The sequence below is a fragment of the Nerophis ophidion genome, linkage group LG25, assembly GCF_033978795.1.
Source record: "Nerophis ophidion isolate RoL-2023_Sa linkage group LG25, RoL_Noph_v1.0, whole genome shotgun sequence".
In the NCBI taxonomy this organism is placed as follows: domain Eukaryota; kingdom Metazoa; phylum Chordata; class Actinopteri; order Syngnathiformes; family Syngnathidae; genus Nerophis; species Nerophis ophidion.
The window spans coordinates 10,533,104-10,546,838 of record NC_084635.1 but is presented as its reverse complement, the minus strand read 5'-3'; the positions used below and the strand labels follow the sequence as shown (position 1 = coordinate 10,546,838).

The 13,735-nt window shown below is 41.2% G+C and overlaps 1 long non-coding RNA gene across 2 annotated transcripts in view; it reads left to right on the top strand.

Moving 5' to 3' along the window:
• Window positions 1-13,735, top strand: part of LOC133542952 (uncharacterized) — a 29,668-nt gene that overhangs the window by 3,296 nt on the left and 12,637 nt on the right. For both annotated transcript variants that reach the window (XR_009804265.1, XR_009804264.1), the window contains 2 exons: window positions 2,935-3,169; window positions 12,493-12,569. This is a non-coding gene — a long non-coding RNA (uncharacterized LOC133542952). The remainder of the gene's footprint in view (window positions 1-2,934; window positions 3,170-12,492; window positions 12,570-13,735) is intronic.

Genomic DNA, 13,735 nt, shown 5'->3' with positions numbered 1-13,735 from the left:
ACACTCCTGTGCTGCAAGTACCATTCCATTCCATATTAACTTGCAGGGCGTTAGCAAGCATTTATGGGGCCCCATACACAACATTCCTGAAGGGCCACACACCCTTCCCTAAAACCCAAAATCACACACTTGCTGTTACCATGCACTTAAAACTAATTATTGCATGAATGAAGTAAAATTAGCTTTTTAAAACACATTTGTATACTTTTTTTTTTTTTTTACAAAATGTGTCAAAGTGGCCAGAATACAAAATGTGTGCAAAGTGGCCAGAATACAAATGTACTTAAATATTTAAGTTAGTTTAAGTTATTTAAGTTAGTTAAATATTTAAGTCACTTAAATATGATTATAAATGTGTCAAGTTTCTCTTTACTACAGAATGTAAGGTAGAGATCAGCTGACCCCACATAAAATACGCGTCATCGTACCGCAACGTTTTCAACAGGATACTTTGCGCCAAATTTAAAATTGCAATTTAGTAAACTAAAAACGCCGTGTTGGCATGTGTTGCGATGTTAATATTTCATCATTGATATATAAACTATCAGACTGTGTGGTCGGTAGTAGTGGGTCTCAGTAGGCCTTTAAAACCCAGCTTTGTTGACGTTATGATGTCACGGTATGTCTTTGATCAAAGTGTTCCATGCCGAAACTGCCGCTGAAATGGACCATTTTGTATTTTATTATCATGATTTTTTTTCATTTTTGCCCACATGCCAAATTGCTTGTATTGGTTGTTGACGTTTTGACCTTTGGGGAAACAATACCAGTTAACAGAGACGTGGATGTGGAATGTGAATTTGGCATTTAATTAAAAAAAAAAGGGACGACGCCATAAACGGTGAGGCAAAAATATATATTGCAGGAAAGTTGTATCAAATTAAGAATGGCAATAAGACCAACTACAGTTGTGATCAAAATGATTCAACCCCCACACAATTTTGGTGTTTTAGCAAGTTGGACATTTATTCCGTATTTTGTTTGTAGTCATATCAAATAAAGATGTGTCAAATAGACAAAAGCAACTTCAATTGTAACACTGTATTTTACAAAATACCAAAAAAGGACATTTTTCTTAATATCTCATTGACAAAATGATTCAACCCCCTAGTTACATGCAACTTTAGTACTTAGTAGAACACCCTTTGGCAGTAATGACATCCTTCAAAGGTGATACATAACCGAACACAAGCTTCTTGCAACCATCTACAGGTATTTTAGCCCATTCCTCTTGGTCAAAGGCCTCCAGTTCATTCATATTCTTGGGCTTGCGTGCTGCAACTGTCTTCTTCAAGTCCCACCACAGCTTTTCTAGAGGATTTAGGTCTGGCGACTGTGAAGGCCACTCCAGAGTCTTCCAGCCCTTCTTCTGCAACCACTCTGATGTTGATTTGGAGGTATGCTTGGGATCGTTGTCCTGTTGGAAGGTCCAACGTCTCCCAAGCCTCAGCTTCGTCACTGACTTCATGACATTTGCAGCTAATATATCCTGGCAGGAAATAGAATTCATAATGCCTTGAACGCGCTGGAGATTCCCGGGGCAGAGAAACAGCTCCAGACATGATTGACCCCCCACCATGCTTAACAGTAGGCGAGGTGTTCTTCTATCTGTACGCTTCATTTTTTCTCCTGCAGACATAACGTTGATTCATAGGCCCAAAGAGTTCCAGTTTTGTCTCATCACTCCATAGAACAGTTTCCCAAAACCTTTGGGGTTTGTCCAGATGATTTTTGGCATACTGGAGTCTATTTTCCTTGTGCCTGGTAGTCAGAAGTGGGGTGCGCCTGGGAGTTCTGGCATGGAGGCCTTCATCTCGTAGTGCGCGCCTTATTGTCTGGGACGAAACCTGCGTTCCCCCCTCTGCAATGTCCTGTTGTAGTTCCTCAGCTGTTACCCTGGGGGTTTTTCACCACTGTACGCACACAGCATCCTCTTTCTACCACACCCAGGTAGTGTTTCCACTGTGCCTTTAGCTTTAAACTTGCGAATTATGCTCCCAACTGTGTCTCTTGGAATGTGTAATGTCTTTGCTATTTTCTTATATCCATATCCTTTCTTATGAAGAGAAATGACCTCCTCTCTTGACTTCTTTGACCACTCCCTGGACTTCACCATGTTGCAAATACACCATTGACCATCTACAAGAAGCTGAGCGTCACAGTCTTTTTCAATCAGTTTAATTGTTGCTCGTTATGGTTCTAATCACATCTACAGCTGTTTTCAACAGCTGATTGAAAAGACCTTATTCAAATTCTGTTCTTAAGAGTTATGATCTTCAAGGGGTTGAATAATTTTGTCAATGAGATATTAAGAAAAATGTCCTTTTTTGATATATTGTAAAATACAGTGTTACAATTTAAGTTGCATTTGTCTATTTGACACATCTTTATTTGATATGACTATAAACAAAATACGGAATAAATGTTCAACTTGCTAAAACACCAAAATTGTGTGGGGGTTGAATAATTTTGATCACAACTGTAGTTGGTCTTAGCCATTCTTAATTTGATACAACTTTCCTGCAATATATATTTTTGCCTCACCGTTTATGGCGTCGTCCTTTTTTTTTTAAATTAAATGCCAAATTCACATTCCACATCCACGTCTCTGTTAACTGGTATTGTTTCCCCATAAAACGTCAACAACCATTACAAGCAATTTGGCATGTGGGCAAAAATGAAAAAAAAATCATGATAATAAAATACATAATATAAGTCAGGTATTGTCTGTATGATACCAATTGTTTTGAACATACATACTTACCTTCTGATTGCGTAATCTTTCATAAACTCAGCGGGAATCTGGTCCTGCTTGCACAGCATGTCTGCAAATATAATATGCTGTAACATTAATCATACCCTGTGACTATTTACAGCCTTTGTAATGTCTTTGATGTAAACATGACATCATCTTTCCATTACAATAAACTGCAGGGAGATGAGGTGGCGACTTTTCCAGGGTGTCGCTTGCCTTCCCCCCGATTGTAGCTGAGATAGGCACCAGCGCCCCCCGTGACCCCAAAGGAAATAAGCTGTAGAAAATGGATGGATGGAAATTTTGCACAGTCCCCTGTGATGGTCCTTCTCGCTGCCATCTTTCTACAGATAGGAAAAAGAGGGACTTTTAAAACCAAAAGAACCAAGGACAGACGCCTGTACACAAAAAAAGGTAAGAGAACAATATGGTTCTAAGTAAAAAAAATATACAAAACCAATGAAGTTTGCACGTTGTGTAAATTGTAATTAAAAACAGAATACAATAAATCAATCCAATCATTTTTTATTTATATAGCCCTAAATCACCAGTGTCTCAAAGGGCTGCACAAACCACAACGACATCCTCGGTAGAGCCCACATAAGGGCAAGGAAAACTCACCCCAGTGGGACGTCGCTGACAGTGACAATGATGACTATGAGAAACCTTGGAGAGGACCGCATATGTGGGCAACCCCCAATGATTTGCAAACATCTTTTTTAATCTATATTCAATTAAATACACATCAAAGACAAGATACTTAACAATCAAACTGGTAGACTGTGTTATGTTTTGCAAATATTGGCTCCTATGGAATTCGATCCCTGCAACATGATTCAAAAAAGCTGGCACAAGTGGCAAAAAAGACTGGGAAAGTTGAGGAATGCTCATCAAACACTTATTTGGAACATCCCACAGGTGAACAGGCTAATTGGGAACAGGTGGGTGCCATGATTGGGTATAAAAGCAGCTTCCATGAAATGCTAAGTAATTCACAAACAAGGAAGGGGCGAGGGTCACCAATTTGTAAGCAAATTGTCGAAGAATTTTAGAACACCATTTCTCAACGAGCTATTGCAAGGAATTTTACCATCTACGGTCCGTAAAATCATCAAAAGGTTCAGAGAATCTGGAGAAATCACTACACGTAAGCGATGATATTACGGACTTTTGATCCCTCAGACGGTACTGCATCAAAAACAGACATCTGTTTTGTAAAGGATATCACCACAAGGTCTCAGGAACACTTCATAAAACCACTGTCAATAACGACAGTTGGTCACTACATCTGTAAGTGCAAGTTAAAACTCTATGTGGAAGTTGCTTCCTTCCGGGGTTCTTTTGGCCACCAGTCACCGACATCACCACTCCTTTCCAAGTTGGGAGAGTGGCTGTGCCAGCAATCTGAGGGTTACTGGTTCAATCCCCATCTCCGACCATCCCGGTCACGTCCGTTGTGTCCTCGGGCAAGACACTTCACCCTTGCTCCTGATGGGTCCTGGTTAGCGCCTTGTATGGCAGCTCCCACCATCAGTGTGTGAATTTGTGTCTGAAATGGGTTATTGTTGAAATAGTGTCAAAGCGCTTTGAGTTCCTTACAAAAGGTAGAAAAGCGCTATACAAGTATAACCATTTTCATGAAGTGCTCAGTTATTCACAAACAAGGATGGGGCGAGGGTCACCACTTTGTCAACAAATGGATGAGCAAATTGTCGAACAGTTTAAGAACAACATTTCTCAACGAGCTAATGCAAGGAATTTAGGGATTTTACCATCTACGGTCCGTAATATCATCAAAAGGTTCTGAGAATCTGGAAAAATCTCTTCACGTAAGGGGCGAAAACCAACATTGAATGCCCATGCCGTTCGCTCCCTGAGGCGGTACTGCATCAAAAACCGACATCAGTGTGTAAAGAATATCACCACATGGGTTCAGGAACACTTCAGAAAACAACTAGCAGTAACTACAATTTGTCGCTACATTTGTAAGTGCGAGTTAAAGCTGTACTATGCAAAGTCAAAGCCATTTATCAACAACACCCAGAAACGCCGCCGGCTGGGCTGGGCCCCAGCTCATCTAAGATGGACTGATGCAAAGTGGAAAAGTGTTCTGTGGTCTGACGAGTCCACATTTCAAATTGTTTTTGAAAACTGTGGACGTCGTGTCCTATAGCTCCACAGAGGGGAAATAACCATCCGAATTGTTATAGGCGCAAAGTTCAAAAGCCAGCATCTGTGATGGTATGGGGGTGCATTAGTGCCCAAGGCATGGGTAACTTACACATCTGTGAAGGCACCATTAATGCTGAAAGGTACATACAATCTTTCTGTGTGGAGTTTGCATGTTCTCCCCGTGAATGCGTGGGTTCTCTCCGGGTACTCCGTCTTCCTTCCACCGCCAAAAACATGCACCTGGGGATAGGTTGATTGGCAACACTAAATGGTCCCTAGTGTGTGAATGTTGTCTATCTGTGTTGGCTCTGCGATGAGGTGGCGACTTGTCCAGGGTGTACGCCCCCTTCCGCCCGAATGCAGCTGAGATTGGCTCCAGCACTCCCCGTTAGTGGTAGAAAATGAATGGATGGATGGGTACATACAGGTTTTCGAGCAACATATGTTGCCATCCAAGCAACGTCTTTTGAATGGACGCCCATGCTTATTTCAGGAAGACAATGCCAAGCCACATTCTGCACGTTTTACAACAGCGTGCCTGCCTGTAGTCCAGAGCTGTCTCCCATTGAAAATGCATGGCGCATTATAAAGCCTAAAATACCACAACGGAGACCCCGGACTGTTGAACAACTCAAGATGTACATCAAGCAAGAATGGAAAATATTTTCACCTGAATAGTTACAAAAGTTGGTCTCTTTGGTTCCCAAACGTTTGTTAAAAGGAAAGGCCATGTAACACAGTGGTACAAATGGTCCTATACCAACTTGTGAACGGCTTCCTGCCTCCATCGTGCGGGTTGCATGGACCATTGAGGACGGACATCGCTGAGCAGGTTTGACTCTTTATTTTTCAATAAAACTTGCGTCTTTTCGGTCGGATCGCTTGTCAGCCAATCCTCCTTGCTGCTCGCTCCTCCTCGCCTTCAGTCGGCCGCGTCTTCGTCGCTGTGTTCGGCTCGCTATCGATCGTTCTCGCTCTCCAGGTCTTTCTGCTGGTTCTCCCACTTCTGCCCCGATTGCTCCTCCTTCTCCCCTTTTATACAGCAGATTGAGAGCCGGTGTGTGTTTTACGCACCTGGCTCTGATTGCTGCAGCGTCTCTCCAGGCACGCCCCTCCTCTCCGTTCCGCTGCATACTCCGCCTCCTGTCCGCCATCTTGAGTAGGACCACGGTTTGTCCTACCCCCGCTGTTGGCCTGTCGGCGCCGCCTGTCCACACAACTTTTTTGCTCTGTTGCTGCCATTAAATTCTAAGTTAATGATTATTTGCAAAACAAAACATAGGTTTCACAGTTCAAAAATCAAATATCTTGTCTTTGCAGTCCATTCAATTGAACATAAGTTGAAAAGGACTACCGCCCGATTGTAGCTATTGTAGCTGAGATAGGCACCAGCGCCCCCCGCGACCCCAAAAGGGAATAAGCGGTAGAAAATGGATGGATGGCTTTGCAAATCATTGTATTCTGTTTTTATTTACCATTTACACAACGTGCCAACTTCACTGGTTTTGGGTTTTGTATACATATGGGATTGTTAAACATCACTTAGAGTAAACGATCCTCTTGTTTTATTGTTGTCTTCTTAAGATTTTAAAGCTTAAAGAAAAAAAAAACTTAAAAGGAGTCACTGAACTATACTAACATGCAAAGGGAGTAAAGTTGGCAGAGGCGTCCCTGCTCGGTTTTCTTTGTCAGGCAGATGTTTTCTATTTGTCCATAAACGTTAGCATTCGCTATTACCTAAGGAACCAAGCCAATCTTAGTGAATGGGTGCCCTATGTTCGGTAAATACATGACGTCATCATTGTTTGACCGAGTTTTATCCAATAAAAGCAGGCAATCAAACACAAGTGGCATCAACATAGCACAGCAAAATCAAAATGGCACAAGTATCATTTGAGTTGCAAATACTTCAAAAAATACTGTGGAAGTTTGTTGCTTCCGGGTTTTCCGGACCACCAAGGACCGACATGACAGGCTTCTCAAGGTTCAACAATGTTTTATTTTTCAAAAAAATTGTCGTGGTGCTTTTCAGCAATAGTCTTTGTCAGTCTTCGTCTCGCTCGTGCTTCACCATCAACCAACCGACCTCTCCTTCCCGACTGCTGCCTTTAAGAGAGCGACAGGTGATTAGACAAACACTTTCAGCTGTGTCATCCACTCACCGGTCGCTAAACTCGAAGCCGGTCCTGCCACACCCCGCTTCGCTGCAGGTGCGCAGGCCACGCCCACCACATATACATACTTCAAATACGCATTATTTGAGCAAGGCGTGTGCGGCCCCAGGCCATTTGTAGCTCAAATGGCCCGGGGCGGCATAGCTCGGTTGGTAGAGCGGCCGTGCCAGCAGCTTGAGGGATGCAGGTTCGATTCCCGCTTCCGCCATCCTAGTCACTGCCGTTGTGTCCTTGGGCAAGACACTTTACCCACCTGCTCCCAGTGCCACCCACACTGGTTTAAATGTAACTTAGGTATTGGGTTTCACTATGTAAAGAGCTTTGAGTCATTAGAGAAAAGCGCTATATAAATATAATTCACTTCACTTCAAAAATTTGAACATCCATCCATTTTCTACTGCTTATTCCCTTTTGGGGTCGCGGGGGGGCGCTGGCGCCTATCTCAGCTACAATCGGGCGGAAGGCGGGGTATACCCTGGACAAGTCGCCACCTCATCACAGGGCCAACACAGATGGACAGACAACATTCACACTCACATTCAAACACTAGGGCCAATTTAGTACAATTATCCGAATTAACAGTGTTATTCGGAGCATAATTTAACAAATAATGGAATAAAAGCAAATAGGTGTAAATTGGGGGTCGGCAACCAGCAGCTCTAGAGCGCCGCCCTATTGGCTCCCTGGAGCTTTTTCAAAAATGTATTAAAATGAAAAAAGATGTAGGAAAATATATATTTTATGTTTTAATATGATTTCTGTAGGAGGACACAAACCTTCCTAATTGTTAGAATTCCCACTGTTTATATTAAGCATACTTCACTGGGGGCGGTATAGCTCGGATGGTAGAACGGCCGTGCCAGCAACTTGAGGGTTCCAGGTTCGATCCCCGCTTCTGCCATCCTAGTTACTGCCGTTGTGTCCTTGGGCAAAACACCTTAACCACCTGCTCCCAGTGCCACCCACACTGGTTTAAATGATAATGGGTTTCACAATATAAAGCGCTCTGAGTCACTAGAGAAAAGCGCTATATAAATATAAATCACTTAACTGTTGAGAGTATTTGGCGAGCGCCGCTTTGTCCTACTAAATTTGGCAGTCCTTGAACTCACCGTAGTTTGTACAAATTTCTCCGACACTGCCACAGAAAGACATGTGTTATGCCGCTCCGTTTTTGTCCCATTTTGTCCACCGAACATTTTATGCTGTGCGTGAACGCAGGCTTCAAAACAGAATGTTTTTTTTTGTATTTTAGGTCCAACATGGCTTTTTCAACATTTTGGGTTTCCGATCCCTGGTGTAAATAACAGAAAAAAGTTTAGAAGTCGACACTTAAAATCAGAGGTGGGTAGAGTAGCCAGAAATTGTACTCAAGTAAGAGTACAGTTACTTTAGAGATGTATTACTCAAGTAAAAGTAAGGAGTAGTCACCCAAATATTTACTTGAGTCAAAGTAAAAAGTATGTTGTGAAAAAACTACTCAAGTACTGAGTAACTGATGAGTAACCTGTTCGTTTAATAATGACGGCAACAAGTAATGCACAAATATATAAAAATAGCAATGAACAAATTCAGAGCCAGGAATATCTCTTAAGCAACTAAAACAATAATATATATTAATTAATATATATTTGGTTTTACTTTGTATTGAAAAAAATGTGAAAATGAATTTTACCTTTGCAACCTCATTATACTACTGGCTAAATGTAAGTTTCTCAATACCCGACATTTTTTTTGTGCCTTTAAAAAAGATTTAGGACTTTACATTAAAACACCCTACCTCTAACAACCATAAAGCTGTGAAAACGATGATGCTGCGTTCCAAATTTAAGTGCTTTGCACTTTGTTTATTTTATGAATATATATTTTTTGCATTCTATTTTAGTTACTTTGAATTTACAACCCCTGGCGCTGTTTTGTACAATTTCTATACTGTTTTGTAGTGTTTTTGTACTTACTTTGATTATTATTTTCAACTGTTGTTGAAATTTATAAATAAATGTTTATAAAAAAAATAATGTGCAGTTGATCATGTGACCGCCTGGCTCTGTTTGATTGGTGAAACGGAGTCAAACATCACCAGTGACTGCATTTGATTGGTGAAACGCAGGCATGTGATAGATCCTACTTTGAAGGTCTGTCTGACAAACCAAAACAAAACAAAGCGTGCATTAACAGATTGAAAAAAATCGGTAGCGAGGAGCGAGCTGAATGTAGATAAATGGAGCGGAGTAAAAGTAGCGTTTTTTTCTCTATAAATATACTCAAGGAAAAGTATGTTGCATTAGAACTACTCTTTTTATCCTGTGCGTTCACACACAGCATAAAACGTTCGGTGGACAAAATGGGACAAAAACGGAGCGGCATAAAACATGTCTTTTTGTGGCACTGTCGGAAAAATTTGTACAAACTACGGTGAGTTCAATGACCGCCAAATTTAGTAGGACAAAACGGCGCTCGCCAAATACTCTCATCAGTGAAGTGATTTATATAGCACTTTTCTCTAGCGCTTTATATTGTGAAACCCATTATCTAAGTTTCATTTAAACCAGTGTGGGTGGCACTGGGAGCAGGTGGGTAAAGTGTCTTGCCCGAGGACACAACGGCAGCGACGAGAATGGCAGAAGCGGGGATCGAACCTGGAACCATCAAGTTGCTGTCACGGCTGCTTTACCGTCCGAGCTATACCGCATCCAGTGAAGTATGTTTAATATAAACAGTGGGAATTCTAACCATTAGGAAGGTTTGTGTCATGTTTGTCCTTCTACAGAAATCATATTAGTGAAGTGAAGTGAATTATATTTATATAGCGCTTTTCTCAAGTGACTCAAAGCGCTTTACATAGTGACACCCAATATCTAAGTTACATTTAAACCAGTGTGACTGGCACTGGGAGCAGGTGGGTAAAGTGTCTTGCCCAAGGACACAACGGCAGTAACTAGGATGGCACGAGCGGGAATCGAAACTGCAACCCTCAAGTTGCTGGCACGGCCACTCTACCAACCAAGCTATGCCGCCCATATTAAAACAAAATATATATATATATATATATATATATATATATATATATATATATATATATATATATATATATATATATATATATATATATATATATATATATATATATATATATATATATATATTTTCCCCCCATCTTTTTCCATTTTAATACATTTTTGAGCGGAGTAAAAGTAGCGTTTCAAGGGAAAGTATGTTGCATTAAAACTACTCTTAGAAGTACAATTAATACAAAAATTACTGAAGTAGATGTTACGGAGTAAATGTAGCGCGTTACTACCCACCTCTGCTTAAAATAGGGATGTGTGATATATTTTTGTTCAAGCCGATACCGATAACGTCCTGCGAGTCAAGGTTCAAGGTGTATTTATTTTTTACTCAAAGATAGATTGGTAAACAAAGTAAAGAATCAGGAGCCATACTAATAACCAATTAACTCATGCATATCCATTACATTTTTATGTAAATTTAATTCTAGTTTGAGCACGCCTTTCTAAGCGGCGGGCTTCGGGGAAGCTTATATTGGGTTGCACTATGTAAAGCGCTTTGAGTCACTAGAGAAAAGCGCTATATAAATATAATTCACTTCTTTTAGCAGCAGACGTCTTGGCGGGCTTGCAAAACACCGTCGTAGCAATGCTGGCTTTTCATGCAGCTGATGAGGTTTGATTTGTTGCAGCGCGATGTTTTTGACATCTGGTGCAAATAGCACGCCAAATGTTTTCCTCTGAAACAGTGAAGAAGCCAAGAAACGATCGACGGCATGTTTGTTTTCGATGGGCTTTCAGGGACAAAGAAATGGAGAACTTGATTTGCTCACCTTAAAGGCCTACTGAAATGCGATTTTCTTATTTAAACGGGGATAGCAGGTCCATTCTATGTGTCGTACTTGATCCTTTCGCGATATTGCCATATTTTCGCTGAAAGGATTTAGTAGAGAACATCCACGATAAAGTTCGCAACTTTTGGTCGCTAATAAAAAAGCCTTGCCTGTACCGGAAGTAGCAGACGATGTGCGCGTGATGTCACGGGTTGTGGAGCTCCTCACATCTGAACATTGTTTATAATCATGGCCACCAGCAGCTAGAGCAGGGGTGTCAAACTCAAATACAGAGTGGGCCAAAATTTAAAACTGAACAAAGCCCCGGGCCAAGGTTGAACAAATAAACCTTTTAATCGGGACCCAAACAGGTTTTGCATTGAATATTGAACAAGCAAGGCTTATATAACTTTATAGTGACAAGCAAATTAGAGTTTCAAATTATAATAATAATAATTAAAAAATATTAATGGCAAATAAAATAAAATGTAAATAAAAATTGAGGGAGGGGGTCGGAGTTTGGTGGTAGCAGCGGTGTATATTGTACCGTACTGGAAGAGTTAGTGCTGCAAGGGGGTCTGGGTATTTCTTCTGTTGTGTTTATATTCTGTTACGGTGCGGATGTTCTCCCAAAATGTGTTTGTCATTCTTGTTTGGTGTGGGTTCACAGTGTTAAAGTTGTTTATACAGCCACCTTAAGTGTGACCTGTATGGCTGTTGACCAAGTATGCGTTGCATTCACTTGTGTGTGTTAAAGCTGCATGTATTATGGGACTGTGCTGGCACGTTGCTTGTATGGCGGAAAAGCGGACGTGACGCTAAAGGCAGTGCCTTCAAGACACACCCCCAATATTGTTGTCCGGGTGAACTTTAACTCCTCCCACTGGATCTTTCTTAGTTACCGATCAACCTGACTAGGATTTAAACCCAGTCCTCTTGGATTGGGAGGTATCTGTTTTGAGCACTCAGCCATCCTTGGTCTTCTTAAAGGGAAATTTCGGGCCCCAATGAAATTTTTAATTGAGAACCTGTCTCAGTAAACCATGATATAAAAGCTTTCCTAGTTACCGATTGATCTGACTGGGATTTGAACCCAGTCTCTTTTGATTGGGAGCGAGCCGTTTAACCATTTCCGGGAGCGGCACTGAACTTCGGGAGTCTCCCGGGAAAATCGTGAGGGTTAGCAAGTACGACTATCAGCGGTGAATGCGGTGTTACAGAGGCACCGCCGCTGAATAATCCCGGCGGGCCAGCTCTAATCTTAAATTTGATATTACCTCAAGGGCCAAATGAAATTACACGGCGGGCCAATTTTGGCCCGCGGGCCAGAGTTTGACACCCATGAGCCAGAGCGATTCGGACCGAGAAAGCGACAATTTCCCCATTAATTTGAGCCAGGATGAAAGATTTGTGGATGACTATAGTGAGAGTGAAGGTCTAAAAAAAAAAAAAGGTGAGGAGACTGGGAGCGATTCAGATGTTACTAGACATATTTACTAGGATAATTCAGAAAAATCCCTTATCTGCTTATTGTGTTACTTGTGTTTTAGTGAGATTATATGGTACCTGAAAGTTGGAGGGGGTGTGGCCACGGGTGTGGAGGACGCAAGCTCCGCTCATAACTACGGTAAGAGCCAACTTATTACCACAATTTTCTCACCAAAACCTGCCGGCAACCATGTTCGCTTGACCGCTGTGCTCCATAGTAAAGCCTCACCTTCGGGAATTTTAAACAAGGAAACAACGGCTGTGTTTGTGTGGCTAAAGGCAGCTGCAATGCACCGCTTCCCACCTACAGCTTTCTTCTTTGACGTCTCCATTATTAATTAAACAAATTGCAAAAGATTCAGCAACACAGTTGTCCAGAATACTGTGTAATTATGCGATTAAAGCAGACGACTTATAGCTTGGATCGGGCTGGAAAATAATGTCCGCTACAACCCGAGACGTCAAACATACGCGTCATCACACTGCGACGTTTTCAACAGGATATTTTGCGCAAAATTTTAAATTACAATTTAGTAAACTAAAAAGGCCGTATTGGCATGTGTTGCAATGTTAATATTTCATCATTGATATATAAACTATCAGACTGCGTGGTCGGTAGTAGTGGGTTTCAGTAGGACTTTAACTCACCTCCAGCACAACACAGAAAACATTGCCTCATTGGATTGTTTTTTAATCAGTCATGGGAGCTTTTTAATCAATCAATCAATCAATCAATCAATGTTTGTTTGTATAGCCCTAAATCACAAGTGTCTCAAAGTGCTGCACAAACCACTACAACATCCTCGGAAGAACCCAGATCAGTTTTTATCAATGTGACATCATAATTTCTAATATCGGTACGAACATTTTCTGTCAGATATCTATTAAAGCTATCATTCAGGCTGTTTTTTTTCTTTTAAATTGTCATGTCTTGTGATCATGTTTTGTTAAGTTATATTCTGTTTTGCTTAAAGGCCTACTGAAACCCACTACTACCGACCACGCAGTCTGATAGTTTATATATCAATGATGAAATATTAACATTACAACACATGCCAATACGGCCTGGTTAGTTTACTAAATTGCAATTTTAAATTTCCCGCAGAGTTTCTTGTTGAAAACGTCGTGGAATGATGACGCGTGTTCGTGACGTTATTGGTTGGCGCGGACGTTTTAGCCCAGCACCACTTACAGCTAAAAGTCGTCTCTTTTCATCGCATAATTACACAGTAATTTGGACATCTGTGTTGCTGAATCTTTTGCAATTTTTTACAATCAATAATGGAGACTATAAAGAAGAATGCT